At 39.4% G+C, this 27,055-nt stretch overlaps 1 protein-coding gene across 1 annotated transcript in view; it reads left to right on the top strand.

The window, feature by feature from the left end:
• The window catches only part of GPHN (gephyrin), a 400,537-nt gene that overhangs the window by 125,584 nt on the left and 247,898 nt on the right, over positions 1 to 27,055 (top strand). Inside the window, exons 3-4 of the mRNA XM_025201357.1 lie at positions 4,859 to 4,951; positions 18,928 to 18,966. The gene's annotated coding sequence lies outside the window, so the exon portion shown is untranslated. The remainder of the gene's footprint in view (positions 1 to 4,858; positions 4,952 to 18,927; positions 18,967 to 27,055) is intronic.

Genomic DNA, 27,055 nt, shown 5'->3' with positions numbered 1-27,055 from the left:
TGCAAACTCCAGTTAAGGTTTAAGGTTTAACAGAGCTATAATATGCATAAGCACAAGGAATCCTTTATATAAGGAATTCTGTTAGAGAGTGCAATGTGTGTATTAATGGTATTGAGAAGTTGTATGTGACACTGATCAAACCTGAGCATTAGAAAAGTTGATAAGGATTCTTGACATTCTAATGAAGAAACTAAACAAAAGGATAACGATACCTTGACTGCATGCAAAATCAAAGAAAAAAACATTCAAAAGGAATGAGAGGTGAGATAAAATTGAATGTAATGTCAGACATAAGGAAAATATAGATAACAATGGAGAGGAATCAGTCCTAAGATGTGGACTGATAAAACCATATAACTAATCTGCTCCAAAACTTACATAGAAAATGAACAGACACTCCATTTCTCTGCAACAAAAAATATAGCAAACACTAATGATTCAAGCACTTAAGTGAAGTCTAAATTGGTCAGAAGCACAATTGTGATCTATCTGAGTAAAAGTAGTCCAGAGGAACCAAACAGAACATACATGACCTCTTTTTAACCCTTTAAGTAGAGAAGCTGGGGAGAGAAGTGGCTTAAAAGTGTTTTTGTTACTTATTATTAAAAGGCAAAGATATTTATTGTATTCATTTTTTCTATGTGGGCTGTAGTCTCTGACTTGAATAGTTCTTTTTACACTCATGTTTTCAGGCCAGCTCCTCTGCCGGCATATATCAACATAATTTCATTTAGTGTAGTGGAATGACACTGATTTAAATCCCTCTTGACCAGGCCCTGAATGTTTATATTTCAGATGTACCCAAACCAGACAGCAACACAAAGATTACAAGGAGCCTTGTTTTTGAAGTTTATATAATTGCTACTTTACTTTCTTAGCACCAATATAAAATATGTGGCCTTGTACTTACCCTGGCAAACTTATAGTCTGAAGACATATGAAGTATAATCCTGTGGAAAGCAAGTACAAAATAAAGCTTGATTTCAGGGTGCAGAAATCTGGCTTTAAGCCTTGCCCTCCATTAATGACAGGCTGAGATTCTTGTTTTTAGGCGCTTACCATTTAAAAAAATATTTTGGAAATATGCTTTTTCATTGGAGTTATGCTTTAGGAAACAGGAAGATTTCCAAACTTGATTGCCTGTTATCTTTCTTCTTTATGATCTAGACAGTGGGACATATAGTACCAAAGTGGTCATAAGTTAACCTGTAGGTGGATTTGAAAAGCAATGCCAAAATTTTCCAGGAGTTTGGAAAAGGTGACTTTTGGGGAGAAGAAGGGATTTATAATTTATGATTATCAGGTTTCAAGGGCTAACTCTTTAAACTATTATATTCTATGGCATTAGAAAGATGTAGTATTGTTTCCTGTAAATTGGATGAGTGCATTTCTGTAAGATGTTGTCATTTCTTTCACTTTTTATGGAGAAGAGACAGCAAATACATTTCAGATCAACACAGGAAACATTTCCAAACAATTTTAAAGATCTATGTGGTCCAATAAAAGCTTCTAAAGTGCAGTGAAATTCTAACTTAGTACTTCATAATCAGAGGCTTGAGTAAAGGAAACTAAAGAAACGTCAGCATAGCCAACTGTTGATAAAGAATTATGCCTCTGCCTGAGTGCAGCCATGGAATAGTTGTAATATCCATTTTGTTACTATTCAGTTGCTGTAAAGAACAGTTTGAAAAAGAGAGCATTATTTATCTTTTCCTCCTTGTAGGATGGCACATTAAATTTATTCTTCTCCCTAGCAATGCCTTAAAATATAATCAATCTGTCACTGAACTGTGGCAAAACTGGAGTACATGAAAGATGTATTCTCTCCATAAAGCCAAGTGGAATTTGGCAGGTTTTCTTTTGTCTAAAGAAGAATATGACATACAGATACTGTACTAAAAAGGAACACAAAGCCCCCTTCTTTCTATTCTCATACTGACAGATTTTGCTTGAGGATGATGAATTTTTAGAAAAATTTGCAATACAAAACTTGTGCACCATACCACACTGAAGTTCTGTTGAGTCACACTGTGAAACTTGCTACTATTGAAAGATGAGGCAAATTCTGTTTTTAGATAATCAAGGGGCTCTGACAGGATAAGTCATCTATTTAAAAAAAAATAGATCGTTCATATCTCTTTTGCTGATAAACATCTTGAATTATTTTGTTTAAAAAGAAAGATCTATAAGTGCAGAGTTTTTTTTTCTGATTGACCTCTAAGGTATCTTCTACCTAGACACTTACCCTCTACCTAAATCCTAAGTCACAAGTCCAAATTGACCCCCAAACTGCTTTGGTGCCTAGTTTCATTAGTTGCTTCCATTTTGCCCTGAAAAGATCTGTGGGTTCATGGAGTTTGGGGGGTTTTATTCAGGGGTATCAGCCTTCAATGAGAGGGCAGTCCAGATTTGGATCAGGGACTTCTTTCAGGCTAGACAACCCACTTCTAACTCCAGATCATGAGGCTTCAGACAATCGCTACAAACACTGCTGTGTCAGTGCCAGCAGGCAAGGAGTTAATGCTGCCACTGCTGAAGTCCCATTGCTATAGGTGCTAACAGAAGCCACAGGGTCCGTACAGCCAGCACCCAGGTGGTGAACACTGCAGATTTTAGTTGCCAATGCTAACACTGCAACTCCAGGAGCTATGGCAAGTGGTTGGCAAGGGGATCGATTACTTTTTAGCTTCTGGTAGCCTCTGCAAAAAGCCCCATGGGCCAGATGATCCACCTCTGATAGCCAGATCTTTCCCATGGGCCATATTGTTCTAATGTATAATGCATAGTGTCTCCATACTAAAGGATTAGTCAATTGTGTTTGCCCTATTTACTGCATAGGAAGCCTAGGTTCCTAAGTATGTTAATTAGGTACCTATATTTTAGGTATTGTCATGTATAAGCTATTGTCATGCATAAAATACAAGCTGCATAAATGGAGGTGTCTCAGAGATCATTTAGGATCTGGGCCTCAATTTCCTTTCCACTACTAATGTTATTTGTTTGGTTTGCATTTCATTCAGCTTGGAAAATCAAACTTAAGAGCTGCTAAGTTTTTGATATATTATGCACATTATTTAGTGAGTTTATTTGGAAATAATTTCCACATGCCCATATATTTTAGCATAAAAAAGATCTGACTATTTAACCATAAGTGCAGGTGGTAAGGTTACTCAGACAAATGGCAATGACTATCTTCAGGAAATGAAAAATGTCAAAATTCTCTGGAGACAGGAATGGAGCCCTGGTCCCATCGGGCTGTCTGGGAGGTTCCCTGTGGTCATGGACCCTGGAAGTCCTAAATGTCTCTCAGTCTGCATAGGAGGTCTTCTTGTAGATGTGGACCCTGGAAACCCTAGTGCTTCACATTTTTAAATAGGCAGACTTAGAAAAGTAAAAATTTTTGGAAGGTGCTTGGAACCCTTGCTTGGTTCCTATTGTAATTTCAGTAATACTGGTTCATCTCTTCAGAATGCTTCAAAGTCAATGAATCAGCAAATTCCAGTGATAAATATTTTCTTGGTTTGGGTTTTTTTTTTTTACTAGCTCTAATAATACTCTTCTACTTGGGTTTTTTTTAATAAAATATAGAAAGCTTTAGATAAAAGCATTATTTGATTGAAGTAAAAAAATCTTTCATGAGAACAGACCTATTTACAATAGGACTTGTGAAATGCCCTTCTTCCTCCTCTCCTCTTCCTGGGGTGGGGGGTGGGGAGGGGAACCTGTCAGTGAACCCAGTCACCAACAGCCTGCCCTCTCCCCTCTTGGGGAAGGAGGACCACCAGGCATGCTGTCAGGGATTGGTGGGCAACTGGTGATCACTGACAAATCAGCAAACACTGGTGCTTGCTTTCACAAGGGCAGCAATGGTCCCTACCACCACAGCAGCGGTAGTCCCTGCTGCCCTAAAGCAGCATCTGCAAGTCCTGCCACCACCACCAGGGCAGCAGCAGCAATTCCTACCACTGCTACTAAAGCAATAGTAGCAATTCCACTCCAACCACAGTGGCAGCAGCAGCAGTCCCTGCCTCTTGAGGCAGCACCAGTCCCCACAGTCACTGCTGGCAGAAGTACTGGACCCCGCTGCACCAGTGAGCAAAGCTGCAGCCTCTGATCCTCATTGGGCTGCAGCAGTGCTCCCTGACAAACTGTCATTGAGTCAGTCACCTTCCCTCTCTCCATCCCCGCTTGGAGGTGGGGTAGGAAGAGCAGAGCTCTGTGGGATGCTGAGAGAGCAAGGAACTTTGTTCTACTGAATTCTTGAGATGTAGGGAATAGGGTATAAAGAAAAGCTGAGTGAGGATCCAGAGCCACCTTTGTGCGGCTGAGTTCAGCTTCTTAAAGCTTGGTCGTAGAGAAGCTTGCAGTGGTGTTGCTCTCATTATCATCAGGTTATTGCAATGGAAATTAGACCATAGAACCCACAGCTACCAAGCAGGGTAAACTAGATGCATGTACTGTTTAGATACAAGTTGGGATGAAATACTTGTATTTCAGACCTGTGTTGGAATTGCCGCATGTATTATAATATCAAAATAAAGCACGATTTAAGACTTTGAATGCTGCTTATTTATTAGGGGTCAAGGGATGGAAAGTTTTTATACTCAAAATATATTAATGTTATGGTACACAAATTATTCTGTTATGTATTGGTCATAAAGATTTAAAATATCTTTAACACTTTAAGTGACTCTATGTAAGTTGTCACATTTGATGCTTTCAATATTCATTTATTTCATGATATGTAGATTAGTTTAATTATTGGCATTATTGCTACTTGAAGATTTCAAGCTCTAGGCTTTAAGCTGTAGATGTTTTTATATATGCTAGATCTGACAGTGTTGATGTTCTCTTTCAGGAGACACTGATAGACTGGTGTGATGAAAAGGAACTTAACTTGATTTTAACAACTGGAGGAACAGGGTTTGCACCACGAGATGTCACTCCAGAGGTGAGATAGTCCTGGATTTAGAACAGTCTGCCCTTTGGGACAGAAACATCCTCATTTACAGAAATTTCCTTCACTGAGTGCTACATAACAAGGGAGGAGTAAAAGCCGTAGGAAGCACAGTGCAAATGAACGAGTTAAAATTCTGAATCTCTGAATTCAGAGGACCAAAAAGTCTTTTGACTAAATTTTGACAGTACTGAATAGAGTTCCATCCACTACACATAATAAAATTGCTGCAATATTTTGGGATAATGTTTCTAAACACTGCATTTCAATAATGTACAGTTCCATAATGCTAATCCCAGTCACAAATGTAACTTGTGCAAGGCATCCCTTCTATTCTCCTACACTGGCTACAAATACGTACGTTACAGCATAAGGGTGAGAAGAGGAAGAGGTACCTCCACAAGACACTGCTGCCTGTTTCACAAATGCTGCCACAGCTGTATCACATTTCCAGGAAAGAAATACAAAGTAAAGGCAAGCAAACTACCTTAAATCTGCTCTCTAGTAACCTTGTGCAATTACCTAGTGATTGCCTAACTGTTACCTAATGATTATGATCAAAGTATTTTAGTGGCAGTGGTCCCAAATTAGATTAATCTGATTATTAAAATTGAGTTTGTTCATATTTTTCACCTTTACAGTCTCATTAGAGGGCAGAGTTGAGGTTGCCTGAGTGCCTTAATTGTATATTTCCTTAATCCATGTGGGTTTAAGTATTGTCATAACTCCAAACTCTTGAGATTTGTAGCTCTTAGCGTTGTGTCAGTTACAACATACCTGTAGTGCTTTCTTCCCCCTTGAGATGTTGATATACAGTGTCAACCTCAAGTGTACATTAAAGTAGGTTTTTGACTGGCAATTTTTTTTAAAGATTTCGTAGATGAAAATTAAACAAGAACCCAAATAGAATGCTAGGGGCAGATTCATCAGGAAGTGAGAAAAATGTGAGGCAACCTGAGCATACTGCTTAGTTAGACGGGATTTACAGCTGCTTTGCATTATCAAACTAGCCAAAGTTTATCGGTGCATCTGATCCCTAATTTGCAATTGACTTACTGGTTTAGAGGGTATAGGTCCTGTGTGAAAGAAAGGAAAGGGGAGAGCCCAATTCCCAAGTTCTTATGTCCCTACACTCTTAAGGATGAATCTTTACATCTATTTCAGTCTCTCCAGCAATACTCCCTTGTTTACAGAGAAACCAAAGCAGTTAAACCATGGGTAGGTAGCTTTTCAAGTAGTGCTGATCAAAGCTAGTTGTGGGCCATCAAAAGCAATGGCAGTTTAGACAAGTAACCTGCAACTTGGAATGCTTTACACAAGCATGCAGTCTCCCTCCCTCACTGCTTCATTACAATCAATAATACTGTTGAATTCAAATTAGTTACAGTTAGAAGGATAATACTGATGTGTTGAGTTGTCTCAAGTTATGACGGGCCAGCTTAAATGTTATCTGAGCTGTTGAGCTGACGCTTGTTATTCCTCACATTATATAATTATAACATCTAAATAAAAATCAGTAAATTAATTGCAATCTTACCACTTTCCACATAACCAGTGCACAAGTTTTCAATTGATTTTTAGCTGTACTGAAAGTTTGGAGGGTCTGCATTATTTCCTTATTAAAAATCATTGGGGTGTGGGGAGGGTGACTGATACAAAAGATTTCTTAAAGGACCAGTTTTTAAACATATTTAACTCAAACCAAGTAACAGATTTATTTATAAATTGTCAAAAAAATCAGTCTATACTTAGAGCATTGTTACCTAAAAGGCTAAATCCCTACTTTCATTAAAAATGAAATTCAGTCTTAACTATGGAGTTTTGATCAGTGTCTCCAATATGCAGTCATTTTAAGGGTTCATTGGAACAGATGTTAAAGAAAACATCAGTCTGTTAGAAATGAAATAACAAGAGGGTGCCAAAGAAAAGACTGTTATTCCAAAATGAATCACTTCTCCTTAGAAATCAGTTGGAGGGTAAATGCACATGAGAAAATCCAGTACCTCAACATGAGATACTCAGATAGTAAGAAAACTTAATTTGTCGCAGAAAGTGGAATTAGTATCTGAAGTGAAACTAATTCAGTTAATAGTGAATTAATAAGATCTAGAGTTTTGCATTTCTAAGATGATGGGGGGCATTGTTCTACTGAAGATGTCATCTTTTAGATGTGATTTTTTAAAATCCGTGTTGATCAGTTACAGTAATTTAAAACCATATGGCATTTTTCTCTGCAGTAGAACAGTCATCCCCAGTGTCCTTAGTCCAGGGGTTGGCACTGTTTTCTAGCAAGGGGACTAAAAGACCTAGCTCAGGTCTGAGGCAAGCAAGCATCAGCACCCAGCTGCCTCTGCTGCTTCTCCCTGCCACCAGGCTGTGACAGCACAGCACAGGCAGAACTCCCCACCATCAAATGCTGCTGAAGCCACAGCTCCAGGGGTCAGATTTAGCCTGTGGCCAGAGGTCACTGACCTTTGCCTTAGTCCATGGTCAACTTGAATAATTATATTCAAATTTGCTTAATCTAATTTGCTTCTCTAAATTATTGTAGTTTTAAATTGGGCAGGATTGCTTTTCATTTTCTGTCCAGAATTACTGTGTAGTATTGCTAAACATTGTTATTATAAAATTGTTGCTTTCTATACCATATTGTATGGCTAGGTTGATTCCTATATTTCCAGTAAAAATATTACTTAAGATGCATTTAATATTGTAAATAAATATGTTAAATTGAAAAAGCATTCCTAGAATAATATAGTTATTAAAATAAAAGCTCAAAACTCAGGAAATGTATAACTAAGGTTCACAAACAACCTTTCCTCTGACACTGTATCCCCATCTTTACTCCACATATATTTTGGAGTATTACTTAAATCATATGGGTTACTGCAGGTAATTGGAGGCTGAAGATTTTGCAAGTTGCCTTGTAATGGTAGATATGGTACCATAAATTATGGACTGTCTATGTGGAGATAAAAAGATGCTTCTCACTATCAGTGGAAAGCTGAATTTGAAGGCAAATCTGTCCTTGTGTCTGTAGGTGGTCCCTAATGGTCATGGTTAGGGTTGCAATTTTGTATCTGGAGTATGGTAGTTGATGATACTTCCTATTTCAGTTGGAGCCACAACTCATTGTTGATTTAATCATAGTTCATGAAAACTTTTCTGTTCTTACAGTACGGATACAAATTGGAAATATGGAAAAGGTGTGGTGGATTGGTTATAGGGCGGGTAGGTATAAGGGAATTGTGGTTGATCAATGGATCAGCTTGACATTGGGTCTTACTTGAGATTATCTGTGTTATTAACTTTACCATACATTTCCTAATGTTCAGCCTTTTCCCTAGAACTGCAAAATAATAAAACTAATTATTTAATTAATATGCAGGTGCAGTTTTATCAGAACATCAATTATATTTTGTCTTAAGCTTTGTAGAAAATATTCTAAAGCAATGACATTTTATAATTTATTATAGATCCTTATGTTCCCATCTGATATAAAATATATATTGCTGTATCAATCAATTAATTCAAGCAAAAAGACTCTAGTCTAGACAACCCCTTTATTTATTCTTCCCACACAATTTTTCACATGCATGTCTTTGCAAAATAAGAGCAAATATGTATGTTCCTGCATTCCTTGAAAAATATATTCTTCTGCCTGTTTTTTTCAAATCTCATGCCCGCTCCCATACTTTCCATCCCTGAAATTTCTTGTATGTGTTTGGTGCCCTACAAAATTCACTCTGTCTACCCTCAGAAAAATAACACATTGCCACTAATAGGTGCCAGCAATTAGTGCAACTAATCTGCAGTTTGGATGCCTTTTAGCTGCATGCATTGTTAAGGGCAAAGCATGTTTAGCTTCACCTCTCTTGACAATTGTCAATACCTGGAATTTTGGGAATGTGAGACCTTTCAAGACGATACGGATGTATGCATTTATATCACATACTTTCTAATCCACCAAACAAACACGTATACTTGTATTTTGTTTCTTTTTTCCCATTATTCTTGATAAGCCTCTTCCTTCTTTGTTTCTATCTGCTTCAAATATTTATATACTGCTTTTATATACATGGAAATATACTTATTCATCCTTAAGCTTATCAATGCAAGTTTACATGTTTGAATCTGTCTTCTAAAGTTAACTCCCCTAAACTATTGAAAAATGTTGTTAGTTTTCTTTGAACTCCTTCCATAGTTTTCTGAAGGAGGAGGTGATCAGAATGGAACACCATGATCTAAATGCAACCACAAAAGTCTTATATAGAGAGAAAATGTCACTTCTTTTGTGATGTAATCAATCTGTGTAGTAGCCCAAAATTGCACAGCCATTTTTATAACCATTTACTAACCCATGTTTGCTTAGCTTTCTCCAGGCCTGCCAGGTCTCTTTCAGCATTATTGCTTCCCAAGCATCTCTTTTTTTCTCATGTTTTGGTTATTTTTTTTCAAGCTGAATCACATTTTATTTCCTGCCCATTTTGTAATCTATCTGTGTCCTTCTGTACCAGTTCTCTGTACCAGGTGGTATTTACAACACCTCCCAGTTTATGTCATCTGCAATTTTTGTAGGTGCTCTATTTACTTCTTCCAGATTTTTCCATGGTCCAAGCATATGTTACTCCATTCGGTGTCCCCATCACACTCTCACACACAGAGATTTTGATTTATTAAGACACAACTCAAAATAAGCATGCAATTCCTTTTGCCTTTTTATATTCAAACAATTCCTCTCTAGGTCCACAAATTCTCCTACACTACTCCCTTCAGGGACTGAAACATATCTGCCCTTGGTGCAGAGTTCTCAGCCCTCCTGGAAGCTGCACCTAATGTCTTTTAGTTCTGTCCCTACGTTCCAACAAATTATTTTTCTCTTTATTAACTGGCTTTCAAGATCACAGTAGAGTGGGAAAACCATATCTTCCTTCTCTTGTGGGTCACTGAGTTAGGAACCATGTGAATTATGGTATCAACCTTTACCTGCTCAAACTGTTGACTTCCTGTTTCACAGTGGGAATTCAAGGCTCCCCCCCCCCATTATATAAAAGCATGTTTTCTATTGTCCATCTTAGTCTTCTCACAGGGTCCATTTTCCTGCCACTCTCCAACTCACTTAGCTGACAACTAACTTGTTGGTCTGGTGTAGTCTCCCGAAAAAACTGTTATATATGCTGAAAACTGTTCCACTTCCTTTGAGTCTCCCTCTCAAATGAACTATAGGCTTCTTTTATAGATAGTATCTCATCTGATAACTGACCCTATGGGAACTATAGTTCTTCAAATCCCTTGGAGAAATGTGTAGGCCAACATGTCTGCTCTTAGACTAAATACAGAGAGTCAAAAAGCCTGAGGCTGAATAGATTAAATCTTCACAGGTTAGTCTAAGCTGCACAGATTGAACTGATAATCAAGTGAACAGACATTCACTTTTGATTCCAGAAATGCAGCCACATGCCTGCAGTAACTTAAGCCAGAAGCTGATGGGGGGCGCTAGAGCACACCTCCCTGCTCAGCTGGTGCAGACAGCTTGGACCAAAGCTAGCTTGCCCATCCTGCAAAGAGGGGTTTGCAGGGGAGGTGCAAAGAATCCTGGGATACTGGGGGACTGTGAGCTAACTTGAACCTGGAGAGGATCTGGGACAGAATTTAAATAAACCAATTTAACCTAAACCAGTTAAATCTAATACTACATCCATCCAGGTTTATCTTATACCAGTTTCAGCCATTTTAAAGGAGTTTATGTGTATTGAATTTCTGTTGCGTTACAGATTTGAACTGATTTTGAATCACTTATACCAGTTTATGTGTAATTTCTGTCCCTAGTCTTAAAGAATCCACAATTTGAATGGTATCAGCTGTCCTAAACAACCACTATCTTTCAAGCAGGGTAGAAAAAAACTAAAGGCAGTTATTGTTCCTGGATATTCTTTAGATATTTGTTATGGTATGATTTAAGAACATAAGGATGGCTATATTGAATTAAACCAAAGGTCCACCTCGTCCATTATCCTATTTCTAACAGAGGCAAGTGGGGGAAGAAGATAAGAAACAGGGCATGTATAGAGTGATCTGTTTCCTACCCTGCATTCCCAGTCACAAACAGACAAAAGATTTAGCAATGTCCTGTGCCTGAGGCTATAATTTATAATAGCCTTTCTTAAGTACCTTCTGATGGCTGTGTTTTAGAAATTTTTCAGTCTATATGCTAAGATTTTTAGTCAAGCTAATTTGAATTAATTTTTCTATAAATTCCATAAGGTGTTTGACATACTGTATTAAAAATTTTACAAAAATATTATTTAGATATACTATACTTAATACATTCCCTTAGGCCTCTGGCAGACATGCAAGTAAAGGTGCAGTGGGATGTGATGTGGGATCCCCACAATCACATTTCCTGCCATGCCACATCCAGTATCAGATCCAGTCATGCCTTATTGCCAGTGCAAGTAGAGCCCAGGATCATGGTTCCAGGCTCCCCTTACACATAAGTAGCAATCACCCAAGGCTGGGAGTCCCATCAGCTGATCTGAGCTCCCAGCTGCAGGGGTGCACCATCTTTTTCAAGGTGACCTCACGCATCCCTGTTACTGGGAATTTATTAAGCAATATACCCCTCAGAAAAATGAGCTGAAGATTTATAGGTAAACAGCCATAGTGTTATACAAAGGTCTGATTCAAAGTTACTTCTCTACAGATTTCTAGGCATGGACAAAACAGAAGAGGACAAATAAACAAAATAGTATATGACTAGGAGTAGAGAAGTAATTTTACCTCTGTATATAGCATTGGTGAGTCCAATACTGGAATGCTGCATACAGCTCTGGTATCTATCTTTTTCAAAAGGATTTTTAAAGATGTGATAGGGTGCAGAAAGTGCTCATAAATATTGTTTGGGGGTTAGAGAAAATGCGTTAACAGGGAAAGACTTAAAGAGCTTATTTTTTTAGTTTATCAAAAAGAAGACAGGTAATCTGATTACAGTGTATAAATATCTTCATGAAGAGATAATAGTGGGAACGAAAGGGCCCTTTCATCTAGTGGAGAAAGGCATAATAAGAAAGGCATAACAAGGATCAGTCTGGAATCTGAAATCAGATAAATTTAAATGAGAAATTAAACACAAATTGTTAAACACTGGAACAAAATGCCAGTGGAATTGATGTATTCCCTACCCTTTGATGTCTTCAAATGAATACCTTTGTGGAAAATGTGTCTGTATTTGACTACAACATAAGAAATTGAGCTCAATCCAGTACTTTTGGGTGAACTTTGTTGAGCAGTGCTGTACAGGAAGTCAAGCTAGCTTCCTCCCGGCATACAAATCTATGAAACAACATCAATAATGTCAGTTGGATCAAATCCATAAGAGAATTTTCAAACTGGACCCTGAAGTTAACAGGTAATCAGTTAAGTATATGAGGGTGAGAGATCGTTATGGTTGCATCTCATTTTTCTTTGGGTATATAAGAAAAATAGTAATACTATGGCAAAAACACCTTTAAAAATCCTTTAGTTGTGTGAAACTGGTAACACGAGGAGGACATAAGGATGCTGACTATCAGAATTTGGACATTTATAGTATTATTTTTTCCTACGTTAAAATGTTTATTAGCCAATCAAGTTGCTTATTTTTATTTTTGCCCATTTTAGATATAGTGTTGTTTGCTTTACCTCAGCCTTCACTAGTACCTTAAAATAACATGCTAATAATAATTTCTGCATGTCTTCACCTTGTATGCAAGAGATTCACAACCCTCTGCAAAAAAAATAAATGAAAACTTTATAAGATTCAGGTGTTTCATACAGAATAAAAAAACAAAACCTGAGATGTCCTATTTTCTGGTCAGTAGTGGATTTAATTTGAATTCAGTGTGTAACATTTTTATTCCAAGGTAACACCAGAAAATGGAACTGAGAAGAAGTCTTGGCATATCCCAAGAGCAGATGATTGGATCATTTCCAAACTATTACTGAAACAGTAATAATTTTGTAATTTATATATAATTACAGAAAAGCAACAAGAAAGGTTCCTCTGCTACCTGTAGTCTTGCTGTATTTGGGCATGCTTATACTGTAGCCACTGCAGTGAGTAAAACTCTTGTAAGCATACCTGAATTAGCTTTAAACTAACTAGCTTTGGTCCTGCTAACAGGGTCTACACCTCAGTGTGGATTAAATGCCTGAGAACTTACTAAGCATCTTGGGCTGGTTTTGCACCTCTTACTAAGCTCTGTTTTGCCTTGCCTACACTGTTAGGAGTATGTAAATTAGTTCGTTTAAAGCTAGTTTGTGTATTCCTGCATCAGTTGCAGAGACTGATAAACAGAGTAAGAAAACTCTATGGAATGTGGTAATAACAATTCATGCCAAAATATCCAACTGAAAAGTCTACAGTGGGTACATCTACATGTGCACTTGACCGTGCCGTTGTTACTATGCAGTCATCTGGTACTTTAGCAAGTACTAAATGACTGCACAGTAACTGCCAGTAGTGCACAGCCGCTGTGCTGCATGGATCATTTCTGACCCTACTGCACAGCTTGTTGCTACTGCACAGTAGCAGTGGCATCACGGTTCATGCCCACCAACATTGCGTCGCCACAGTAATGAGCTATATCTCCATAGCTCATCACTATGGTGATGTAGCATCTCGTGTAGATGTGCCCAGTCTCTCCATGAACAAATGACTACAGGTATGAATAGAGTGACTGGACAAGACAGTCCCAGATTCCATAGGCTGGTCCCGGCCAGTTGCTCAAAAGCCCTGGGCCAGAATCTGAAGCCTGGAAAAGACAAGACTGAGCAGGATTTGATAACATTCTTTGAATACCTGAAGGGTGATTATAGAAAGGATGGAGATGGACTTTTCTCTGTGGCTGTAAGGGGTAGGACTAGGAGCAACAGACTCAAGCGGGAAAATTTAGGATGGAGATTAGGAAGAGCTGTGAAGGTGTTCAGGCATTGGAACAGGCTACCTAGAGAAGCTGTGGAATCTCCATCCTTGAAAACGTTCAAAAGCAGGTTAGACAGACACTTGGCTGGGATGATTTAATCAGGGATGTTCCTGCCTTGAGCAGGTGGCTGGACTAGATGACCTTATGAGGTCCCTTCCAGCTGTGCTTTCCTATGAACCATTCAGCCTGAAAAACTTTTTTTGTTACAGAATAGTTTTTAAAGTTCCTATCTCAAGACCATTTGAATGCACTTTGCATAAAGGATTTAAAATCTCAGGAAATTGAGCTGATAGTGGAATAAAGACACTGGTCCTGTTATGCTAGATGATAGGAGGTGGGACTCCCAGAGACCACCTTCCATATTCTTGTTCATATTTAATAGGTTAATACCAAAACAAAATATCTTTTGTGTTGTGTTGTGTTGTACTGTACTGTAATACAACACAACACAACACTGTTCCATAATTGAATATGGTCACTTCTCATAATGCTACCAGCTTCCCTGTCCAGAGTTGTTTTAGCTATATTATTTTATTCTATATTAGGTATGATATGTATCATGAGCAAAATATATAGTCATTGAATGGAACATTATAATTCAGGGGTGTCAAACATACCGTCTATGGCATGTGATCTGGCCCATGGGTCACTGGACTGACCCCATGTACTGGCCCTGACCCTGCATGCTGCTAGACCCAGCACTATGTGCTCTGCATGCAGCACAGGGAGACAGTCTGGGGTATGCATTGTGTGTGATGCCCTTCTAGACCACCATGGTGCACTAGCTCCAGGGCTGGTCTGGATTGGGCAATGCTGGAACCAGCATGAAGTCACTTTATACAGTGCATGGCCAAGCTGACCCTCTGCGCTGTGTGCAGCGTTTGCACCCAGTCCAACCCTGTGTGCCACATACAGCATGCAGCAGCCCCAGAACCACATTCACAGCAAGCCCAAGGGCTTGTGAGTGGTATGTGCAGCATGTTAGTTGTATCCATCACTGCAGGCACTGCCCAGGGGGTCAGTCCCAGTCCAGCTCCCAGACTGGCTCAGTGATACTCAAACGGCTCACAGTACCAGATGAATTCGATACCCCTGTTGCAAATAATAGTAGATGAGGGAATGGATGGGATTAGGCCAAAAAAATTATAGCCTGTATGTCAGGAAAGATTTTCTAATAGTCTGTGGGATAGTTTCCATTGGGAAATGTTAAAAAAATCTTTATTATAGCCTTTTACAATTGGATTAGAGAAAGCAATGAATACTGTATTTTAGAGAACAGTCTGCACTGGCAAAGGGAATGACTAGTAGTCATGTAAAGCATTTCTTCTACAGTTTCTGTGGTTGTGATTAACATATTTTAATTCTGTGTATTACAGTGCCTCCCACCATCTCTCTCTGTCACACACTTTTATTTTAGCACCAGGTAGGAGAGCTGCATAGGGATCTATGTGTATTGTAATTTGATATATAGTTACTTAAAAAGCTCTATGATAGGGTTCTCATAGTCTAATAGAGGAGAGAAAATAATGATGATTGCCAAAAGAAATTATCATATTACTGGGATTTTCATTCTAACTCAGTCTTTTGAATCTTCTTTTCTAAGCACCTTCATGAATAGTTGTTATAAAGAATTTTCTCACCACACAGCAGCAGGCAAAGGCAAAAACAGAAATAATACTGAAAATATTGTTAGATGACCCCTACACCGATTTTTGTTCAATTCTGGTCATACTCTTCAAAAAAGAAAATAATAGAAACAGAATAAAGTCAAGAGAAAGGACACAAAAGGAACAGAAAACTGGAAAGACTTTCATATGAGGTAGATTACAAAAGATGAAGACTAGAAGACAAATAAGAGTTGAGATTAAAGGTATACAAAACATTGAAATTAGTTGCTCCTTTTGAACAAAATATTTTGTTTAACAAAATGTCTGCTCAGCTGTGAATGTTGTTGTTGTCCAACTTCCAACAAATTCCAGAGTTAAACTATTGTTTTCTCACTTACTCTGTCTCTTTTCCTCGTGAGAGCTATCAACCACACTCACTGTGAAGAGGAACTAAGCAAGGCACTGAAAGCAATTTGCTTTTGTTTGTGTTCAAGGGAATATTGGCATCTCAGCTGTTGGTCATTAATCTCCCTGCCTTTATTAACTACTATCGTATGAAACTCTGAAAATTCCTTTGACAAAATATTTCCTGATCCTTAGACACTAGTGAATAAGCACAGAAGGCCTCTCCTTTCCCTTTCAAACAGCAAAACTCTTGTCAGTAGTGGGTGAGAAAATAAGCAAATATTTTTATACCCTTCATTCATACCATTCACAGCCATGCCCTGACTCATGGTTTTCTTTTTCTCAATTATTTAGTATTACGAATATCTGAAACAACATGAGCTACATAGTCCAGTGCTTACTGTTTTATTATTATTGTTTTTGTTATTGTTGCTGTTGTTATTATAATTATTCACATTTTAAACCTTTCTCCATTTTTAAATTGCTTTGTTTCTCTCTGTTCAGCATTCTCGTAATTGAAGGTTGCCTCGTGTGCTGGCACTAACTTATTTAAGTTTATTCATGTCTAAGCCATGACTAGATCCTGTACCTTCAGGAAAGAATGTCATAGGCATTGTGGGTGGGATACAGTGCAACTAACTGACCATTACTGTCCATGAGAACACATATGCTGCTGAAGCCTCCACCAAGTAGTCTAACTACCTCATTGTACTGTATTAACAGCTACTCTGGTTCCATTGCTTGTCATTAACTATTATTGGCTAGTTTATGCCCCTTATATATTATGTGTTATTTCTGGCTATTCTTTCTCCCTCTCTTAAGGCTAGATTTTCCACTACGGTGTTGCAAATCCAAGTCACAGTGCCTTATAAGGCATGGGTAGAGAAGAAATTCCTCTATAAATACAATGTGTAAATCTAAAGTGATATTAACTCCTCCACTCTTGTGCATTTCTCACTTGAGGAAATAAGTGAACAGTGACCCAGAGAATACCTGTAAATACTGATCCATCAGCTTCAGTCTGTCAGTGCCTTACTGTGCCTCACAAATGCTGCTTCATAGGACTGCACAGCTTTCTATCTGTGGGATCTGTGCATTTCCCAAATCCTGGCTCATTGCTGTAGAGTAAAACTAGTGCTGCTTTTCCCTTGTGTCTGAGGTTCTCTATAGCTTGAAGGGTAAAGAATTGTTTTCTTAGTATCAGCTAGCCCAGGTGAAAGATAGGTATTTTTAATCTTGCTGCTTGAAAATAATGCATAGGTGGCCATGTGCATGTAATAGAACTGGGATGTTTATTTCTGTTAAGACCATTCAAATGGGATCTGCAATCACTGAGATAAAATGCTGGGGAAAATATCTGAGCAGAAGACACCATTCCAGAATAGAAGGGCCAAGAAGCCATGATAGCACTGATTCAGTAGGAGATGGAAATTGAGAGACCTAAATGAGTTAGAAGGGGCGGTTGAGAGTGGGAAATCAGGCAAGTCCAACAGTCCTACTGTAGGAGTGTAAGTCAGGAACTTTCTGTAAAGTATGAAATAACAGGGTCAGATAATAAAGACACTGAAGGACAGATTATGGAGAACAGGCATTAGAAACCAAAGAGAGGAATCAACCAACTTGTTGTGAAAGAGTTTCAAAACTGAGAATGGTTTTGACCCCATTGTTGGATGGGATCAGTGAGAGGGAGATTGCAACCAAGGGAGTATGTGCTGATCTTGTAAAGTGGCATAAGGCTGAGAAGGAAGGAGCAGTACACTGAGACAGAGGTTGGGAGCTGGGGAGAAGATGCTGATTCTTTGGGTAACAAGGAAGATGGAAGAAATAATGTAGAGTGATAACAGTTACAAAGGAAAATAATGTTAATCATTAATATCCTTTGAGGTCTAATTTTTCTAGGACATGCCTATAACTCCTAGAAAAATGGGGGAAATCTCAGCTTTTTTCTAAATAGGGACCCTAGAACTCTTGAATAAGTAAGATTTAAATATGTTGAGAGTTTGAGTAAATATATAAAAATTCACAAACTAGTTTGAACCTGTAAGTCTTCAGCAAGAATCTTCCCATAGATCCCCAGCTCTAGTCTCTCCCCCACCCCAATTTGCATGCTATTATCTTACAAGAGGAACATCTTTAAGTATGCGCAGAGGTGTATGCAGGCAGCCTTTTGCAATGCAGATTAGTTTACAGAAAGACAAATCTGGCCTTCTTTCTGACTTCCAAGGAAGATTGTCATAATCTTCAGCCAAGACCTCTCTTCAGTCTGAAAGAGGCAATCGCAATTGGATGAAAAGACCCAATAGTATTTCAATTGTGTCTGGCTTCTGCTGGGAATTTCTCAACTCTTATGTCCCAGATTTCATTATGTGTTTCTGAAACCAAACAGCAGGTGGGATTTCTGAAACACAGTTTGAAATGGTGTGAGTTACAGAGAGCCTATGAATTGGATGAGAACAGGAGAATCAAAGTAAAATAAAGAAGTTGCTAAATTTCCACATATATAGCAGCTGCTATGAAGAAGAAACATCCCCCCTCACCCTTACCCCACCCCCCCAAAAATGTCATCTAGAGTTAGAAGGTGTTTGTCTGGACAACTGCTAAGACCAACCTTCATTAGAGATAAACTGGGATTAATGAACCTCTTTGACATGTCCCGCAAAATGATCTATATCAGCCTGCGGGCATAGTTCACAGTCCTCAGGAGCCATCTTGCAGTGGATATGGGAGGGAGCACACAAGCATGTCTCCCCTCTTACATGCTTTGCACTAGAGGTAAGTGTTGTACTTGGAAATATGGGGGGAGGTCATAAGAAGAAAGTGGTGTGGACTGCTTTAAACCTTTCTCAAAACTCAGTAAAAGCGTAGTTTTGGGGATGGGTGAAGATTCAGGCAAATTCTTATTTTGCCCAAATCAGTTCCCCCAGTCCTAAACTGACCTGCTTTTCCTTGAACTGGGAGTCAGAAATCCCTTTTCTCTTCTGTTTTTCTGCTGCAGAAATTCCCAACATTCCCATTATGTGGGCTCCAGAGAGGGGTAAGCAACATCGTCAATCCCAGCAAATCATTTCCAAACTAATTCTTTGCTAGTATTTTTTTGCTTTTGAATCATCAGAAACAATTTCCAGACACGTTTTTCCCATTTGTTTCATTTCCTTGTGGATTCTCATATTTCTGTTTATAGAAGGGTCCCAAAGCCTCCCCAGGTGCTAGGGCTCAGTTTCATGCTGCTGTTTCCATTTTATGTGCTATTCTCTTGTAGATTTTCATGGTTCTCGCTGTTAATCTAATAGTGTTATTAGAGGGTGAGCAACTTGATTTGGTTGGCTGCTTTACCCACAGTATCCTCAGTTACCTGGAAAGCATTGTCTCCCTGCTGCCCTGCCAGTCTGTTAATAGGTTTCTGCTTTCTCCTTGCTGGCAGTTGCATCTGATTGTTCACAGGAATTGCCTTCTTGCTACCTTGCCTGCCTAGGGATGGCCTGGCATTCATTGCCCTCTTTCTACTCTCTATACCTGTTTCCTGTTTGGCATTGCCCTCCTGAAACACTGGCCTTTTGCTTGACTTGCCTGCCTGGCATTGCCTTCTTGAGCAGATAATTGCCTGACATTGACTATTTACAGCTCTATACATCCATTGAATGGCTTGCATTGCCTCCTTGTCCATTGTATCCTATTATACATGGGCACTGACCTGCTGCCCTTTTGCCCCCCTTTTGAGTGCCTGACATTGCCCTCCTCCTGCTGTGTGCATCTGCTAACTTTCTGAACTATTCTCCTCCTGCTTTGTGCACTTGTTGACTGTTTGATATTGCTTTATCAACTTGCTGAATGTCTAGTGTTTCCTGCCTTTTCACCTGTTTCCTGGTTACATTGTCCACTCATTGGCAATTACCCTCTTACTGCCCTGTCCTCTGGGTGATCTGCCTGGTATTTCTTTCATGCTGCCCTGTACCATGTCCTGCGATTTTTACTTCCAAATATGCACCAGTTTGAAAATATATATATTTAATGTGAGGAACAGGAAAAGGCTGTTATCTGGCTCCACTATGCCCTGGTTCAACCTGAAAAACCAGTGCTTAAAAATTAATTTCTCTACCCCCTCCTGCTTTTTCATAGGACTACTCAATCCCTCCTCTGAAAAATATCGAGGGATGTCTGAACCTCATTTATAGTATCTGTTTCTGTCACCTTTTCTGGGAACCTTTGTAGAATGTGTACGCTGTTATTCACTATCAAATCACTGTACTAATGGTACCCACTGGAATCTTTGCAGTTCCCTGGTAAGGTAGGTAATTAAATATTGATCATATATTAATGAGGTTCAGAAGGATCAAAGGTTGAATTCTCAGCTATGCCCAGTAACTACTGGGTACAGTTGAAGGAGAGGAGCTAAAGAACCTCTTTTTCAGGTCCTTGATTCTGAAGCTGCAGGTCTAAACAGTAGAGGCTTGCAACTGGCTCAAATGTACCATTGTATCAGCAGGAGACTACCAGACTGTAGAACATCCCAGCAGTGACCACTTTCACTCAGGCCTAGCCCTGATGCTTCCTCTATACTGTAAGAATATTCACCTGCCCATTTATGGCAACTTTTGGCCTCTTTGCATGGAGCAGGGATAAGGACAATGAGCTAGTCACTGTCAGAGCTTGGAATAGAAATGTGCAGTTCCTGCTTTCTGTCCCTGGATTCCACTCACTAAACTGCACTACTCTTAAGCTGCAATAGAATTTTTAGGTACCTCCCTGTTTTCTCGATTTTGAGCCAGTATCGAAGTGACTTCATCCACCCCCATCAAAATGTCATAGAAAAAACTGTTGTCTCAAATTCTCCCTTCATATAATTCAAATAAAAACAGACCCTTCATTCTCCTAACACCCGTGTTTCCTTATAATATTTTATATAGTGCCCAAATATTTCAGATAAGATCTAACAGTTGCCCCTTATTGGTCAGTATTCCCTGAAGCAATACATAGCATCCCCTGGGATAGACCCTGTATTTCACATAGTATGGGATTTAGCAAACACTTTATAAAGTAATAGCTTTTTCCGTACAATAGTTCCCTCCTTGTAAGATGGTTCCCACCATTAAATGCACGCTGTTGGTTTCTAGCCCATTGTTTGGGGACTGGAATCAAAAAGGAAGCAGACCAGAGAAGTATGACTGAAGATTTTCTGTAATAGAGTACTGGACCTTTAAATGAATTTAATTCCAGATTCCTCCCTAACAACCAGAACTTTACTTTCTGTGTAGTATCCCAGTGGCTCTCCTTAATTCTTTAGAAAGTAGCTAGCTCTCAAATGCTAACCAGTTCTGTAAGGTTTAAACTGATCAAATTATAGTAGTGTCATGAAGCAACTGGCTGAGGGGCACCAGAATTTACCATTTTTCAGTATTCAGAATTTCTTGTTTCCTCAGGTAGAAATTGTAAGTAGCAATAAAATCAGGACAGCTGCTCAGCAAGGTGTCAAGGCAATCAGTCTTGCAACTGTGATATTCCAATTATGGTGTAAAAATTATTATAATTTATTTAATGGGTTGTGTTCATTTGAGAGAGAGAAATATATATATAGTATTTTACATCTCAAATTTTGACATAATTTTATTTAAAAAACAATGAAAAACATCAAACCAAGGCATTGGAAAACAAAAATTCAATGTATCACATCCCAATACATCTCCCCTGTTTGGCATTCTGTTCCTCTGTTAAAATGGCCACATTACATGTGCTGAGTAATTTTACTACAACTGTGCACTTTGTAACTAAAGCAGTCTTAAGATTAACTTCTGGAGTACTCCAAAGGAGTCATAACCCCTCCAAGCTTGAAAACCTTCCCATTCTGGCCTTTCTATCATTTCTGATTTCAACCAAGTTCTCCCCCTATTCCTTTGCCATTTAACTCTGATAAAGAAACTTATCAAACACTTTTTTTATTTTAAATGTACGTTATTCATTGAATTGTTTCTCCTATATCCATATCCTCCTGACCGTCAGTCAGTTTTTCATTGTGTTCTCCTACCACAACACATAAGAATTTCTGTACAAAACTAACAAATGTTCAACTCTCTGAATGGGTAGCTTCCTGGTTTGTCTGTCACCTACACTGTTACTTGGCAGTACTCCACTCTTTCCAAAAAATACCCAGATTTCTAAATACCATCTAAAATTCTTCAACCTCTTTGCTCACTGTCTTTAAGCTCCTGTGTTTTGTCTGTTTTAAAGGAATCCTATTGATACAGACATTTTACATCATTCATCCTGATTCAGAGCACATTGGGGGTTTTTTAGCTCTCATCCCTATAAAACTGATTCTTGACTAATGCAGATCTTCATCCTCTGCCTCTCTAAAGACAGAAGTAGAGTGACTTTGTGACATTTCTGCTGCCATCTGATCCCCAAATGGAAGTATTCTACCTTCATGATCCTCCTGATAGATGCTCACTGCCTTCAGCCTCAACAGATCTCCATTTTTTGGAAGGGTCATCATTATGCTGTGCAAAGTTACTCAAAACATAGCATTGTGGATTTCTACCTTAGCCTTCCTGATTAAATTTCAGATATGTTTTCTCTAATTGCTAGTGCCTCACACTCACTCACAGTGTAAAAAAATGCATACGTTTTCTGACTCATGCATGATTATGAGTTATAGAGGTTTGTTTTGTTTATTTGTTTTTTCCGTTAGAACTTATATGACAATTCTGTTAATATATTCAACACAGGTTAGGCTCCAGTTCAATCACCTGGATTGACTGTCTAGAAGGAATAAAGAGTGGTAAATATGTGTTTTGGTCAGAAAAATAGAAGATCTGCCTGCTGTGTGTATCTGCTTATGCTTATGTGGCCACTTTTGTGAACATGAAGTCATAGAAAAATAGGGACTTGAGACAGGGCTCTTCAGTCCAACCCTTTGCTCAAGGTAATATCATCCCTATCTAAACCATCCCAGGCAAGTTTTTATCTAACCTGCGCTTAAAAACTTACAAGGAAAGAAATTTTACAACTTCTCTTGTCCATGGATAAGTGACTTATGGAACAATGAGCCATTGGATCTGGTCTATGAAACTGAGGTTCTGGTTGCGTTTGGCAGTATGGAGCTTTGCTCAGGCCGCTGCCAGGTTGCTCAGCTGCCAGGTGGCAGAAAGCTTCACCCTTGCTGCGCTGCTATTAGGTGGCAAATAAAAGTGATGGTGGGAAGAATCAGTATCGGCAGCTGGGTCATACCACCAGGCGACCTCAGACTTGAGCTGAGCCATTCCAGCCAGATGTTGGAAAACAATGCTAAATGCTGCTCTAGGCAATCTGTTCCAGTGCTTAACCACCTTCACAGTTAGATTTCAAATATACACTATAAAATTTCCCTTGGTGCCATATGAGATGGTACTTCTTTTCTTGTCCCCCTGTGAAGACCTAAGAGAGTCATCTCCATCCTCTTTTTAAAACCCTTTTCTATTTGAAGACTGTATTCAAGTTCCCACTCAGTTTTCTCTTCTCCAGACTACATTACCTGAGTTCTCCCAACTTGCAAGCAAGCTACGGAAGTACGGGCTGGATGAATGGACTGTAAAGTGGATAGAAAATTCGCTGGGTCATCAGGCTCAACGGGTAGCAATCAATGGTTTGATGTCTAGTTGGCAGCTTATCTCAAGTGGAGTGCCCCAGGGTCAGTCCAGGGGCTGGTTTTGTTCAATATCTTCATGAGTGACCTGTAGGATAGGATGGAGTATACCCTCAGCAAGTTTGCAGACGACACCAAGCTGGTGACAGCAGCAGATACACTGGAGGCGTAGGGCTAGGATTCAGAGCAACCTAGACAAATTGGAGGATTGGACCAAAAGAAATCTCATGAGGTTCAGTAAGGACAAGCACAAAGTCCTGCACTTATGACGGAACAATCCCATGCACCACTGTAGGCTGGGGACTGACTGCCTAAGCAGCAGCTCTGCAGAAAAGGACCTGGATGGTTACAGTGGACAATAAATTGAATATGAGCCAACAGTGTGCCCTTATTGTAAAGAAGGCTAACAGCATACTGGGCTACATTAATAGGAGCATTGCCAACAGATCAAGAGAAGTGATTATTCCCCTCTATTCAGCACTGGTGAGGCCAGTTTTGACCCCCCACTACAGAAAGGATTGGAGAGAATCTAGTGGAGGGCAACAAAAATGGTTAAGGGGCTGTGGCACCTGACTTATGAGGAGAAGCTGAGGGAACTGGGCTTATTTAGTTTGGAGAAGAAAAGACTGAGGGGGAATTTAATAGCACCTGAAGGGTGGTTCCAAAGAGGATGGAGCTAGTTCTCAGTGGTGGCAGATGACAGAACAAAGAGCAATGGTCTCAAGTTGCAGCAACTGAAGATTACGTTAGATATTAGAAAAAACTCTCTCATCATGAGGGTAGTAAAGCACTGGAACAGGTTACCCATAGAGGTTGTGAAATCTCCATCCTGGGAGGTTTTTATGACCCACCTAGAGAAAATCTTGTCCAGGATGATCTAGTTGGTGATGGTCCTGTTTTGAGCAGGGGGTTAAACTAGGTGACCTCCTGAGGTCCCTCACAACCCTAATTTTGTGTGATTCTATGATTCTGTAAGCCACAAAGTTATTATACATATTTTGTGTAATAACTTTGTGATTAGTTTCCATCATGCCTTAAATTAAACATGTGACCAGCATTGGTCAGCTGATTGGTGCTTCCAGCTTCAAGAGTACACTAGAGCCGTTCAAGACTCCTGTGTGCTCCTGAGGCAGGGGGTTAGACTAGATGACCTCCTGAGGTCCCTTTCTACTGTAATTTTCTATGATTCTGTGTTTTCCAGAGCTCTAAATTATTTTTGTTGATCTTAGACTGTTTCCAGTTTTTCCACATCTTTCTTGAAGTGCAGTGTCCAAAACTTGACACAGTACTCCAGGTGAGGTCACATCAGTGCTAAATAAAGTGGAAGAACCTTTTTCCTCTCTTCTCTTTTCATTTGATGGCTTGTGTGCAACAATCCTGCTAACCCAGAACGCTGTTGGCTTTTATTTTGAAACAATGGCGCACCGCTGATTGATGCTCAGCTTGTGGTTCACTATAAACCCCTGTCCTTTTCTGCAGTACTGCAACCCAGCCGGTCATTCCCCAGTTTGTATTTGTGCATTTGATTATTTCATCATGAATACAGTACTTTCCAATTTTGCTTACTGAATTTCATCCAATTTAGTTGAGACCACTTCACCAAAGGCTCAAGGTAATTTTGACATCCTAATCCTGTCCTCCAGCATGTCTACATGGTGTGATCTGTGAATTTACTAGATATGCACTCAGTGGGTGTGTCTACATGAGAAACTTCATGTGCATTGAACTAATTCTACTGTACATTAATGCAGCTGGCAAAAACTGTGCAAATGTTACTTAAAATTGCCAGTAGCTCAAATTAAGAGCAAGGCCTGAAAAGAGGGATAAGGCAAAATGCCATGTTTATTGATTACATGAAACAGATACATGAGTTTGGACACACCAGTCATACCAACAGACATATACAGACAAAACCACTCCAGTAAGATGTTACAGTTACCAGCAGATGTTGCTTAATATTAGCATTGGATGGCCGGGTCCAGGTTTATTAAGGGTGATAGGAGTGGGGGTATACAGGCATGCATGCCTGTGCTCCATGAGGTTGCAGAGAGTGGATTCCCCATGTTGGCTTGTCTGCATCTCACTTTTATAGGGATTTCAAGTCTTTGTTCAGCACTGGGGCTTTTCCGTGCTCAGTCTTTAATTAGAGGTTGTTTCTTCTTGTTATCTCAACTTGAGGTCATTCCAGTAAAGTTGGGTATCTCCGCTAAGGTCATTCCAGTAAAGTTGGTTATCTCCACTGAAGCATTGTGTAGTTGGTCTTGAAGCATTGGCAGGATATGCAAAATTCCTTCTTTGCACCTGATCACTGACAAGTTCTTCAGCCATCCAGTTTACTGTCTGATAACTTACACATTGGCGCCTTGTTGTTTACACAATCAATTAAAACTTTTTCTGTTTTCATGCAAATAGTTATCATTCTTTCACCATTTGCCTTCTCACACAGACACTCACGTACACGGAGCATACAAAGTTCATCTACTTGTGTTAAGGAGGGATCAAGCACAAAATGGAGTTTTAGTTGTTCATACAATCACAGGGGTTGATCAATTCAATGCTATTATCATTTAAGCATAATAACTAATATGCAAAAATTCATACTACACTAATGCACAGTATACTTAGTCCAATATGCATTATGCATCACACAAAAAGCATGCATCTGTGCTAATGCACAGTAGTGCTGATTATAGTGCTTTAACTTAGTACCTGTAATTATGGCGCTTTAATGAACATGTAGATGCACCCAGTGCCATCCTTGAAGTCATTAATGAAGGTATTATAAATTCCCAAGACTAGATCCAAGGCAGACCACCGAGGAAACCTATCTGACTCTTCTTCCCAATTAGATACACTCTTTAGGCGCATCTACCCATTGCCCTACGGTGCCATATGGCACTCTATGGCAACATAGCAGTCACGTATGTCTACACATGATCACCAACTATGTCACTGTAGTGGCACACTCCCTGAGTATAGCATAGCACTTCAGTAGCGGCCAAATCTACCTATACGCCACGCACATGACGCAGTAACCACCCGTACTGCACCATGCTTTAGTACTTCCAAAAGGAAGTACTAAAGCACAGTGCTGTAGCAACGACACTGTGCAGCAATGTGTAGACGTGCCCTTTGAGTATGATAATCCAATCAGTTATGCATCTACCTTATATTACTTTCATCTAGACCATATTGCCTTAGCTCCCTAATAAGAAAGCCATGAGAGGCAGTGTTGAAAACTATGTTAAAACTAAAATCTATCACATCTACTGTTCTCGCCCCATCCACAAAGCCTGTCACCATGTCAAAGAAGGAGATCAGGTTGGTTAAGTATGATTTCTTCTTGGCAAATCCATGTTAACTGTTCCTGATCACCTTGTTATAGCTACTTGCCTAGAAATAAATTCCTTTTTTGATATGTGTGTCGTCCGTGGGCCTCCCATCCAGTACCGCCCTTCGTCTGGTAGCCCCTCCCCCTCGTCCCGCCTGCCACGACTTGGATGTTAAG

Source organism: Alligator sinensis, unplaced genomic scaffold (genome assembly GCF_000455745.1).
Source record: "Alligator sinensis unplaced genomic scaffold, ASM45574v1 scaffold768_5, whole genome shotgun sequence".
NCBI lineage: Eukaryota > Metazoa > Chordata > Crocodylia > Alligatoridae > Alligator > Alligator sinensis.
Note: the sequence above shows the minus strand (reverse complement) of the source record. Positions and strands in the feature narration are given on the sequence as shown.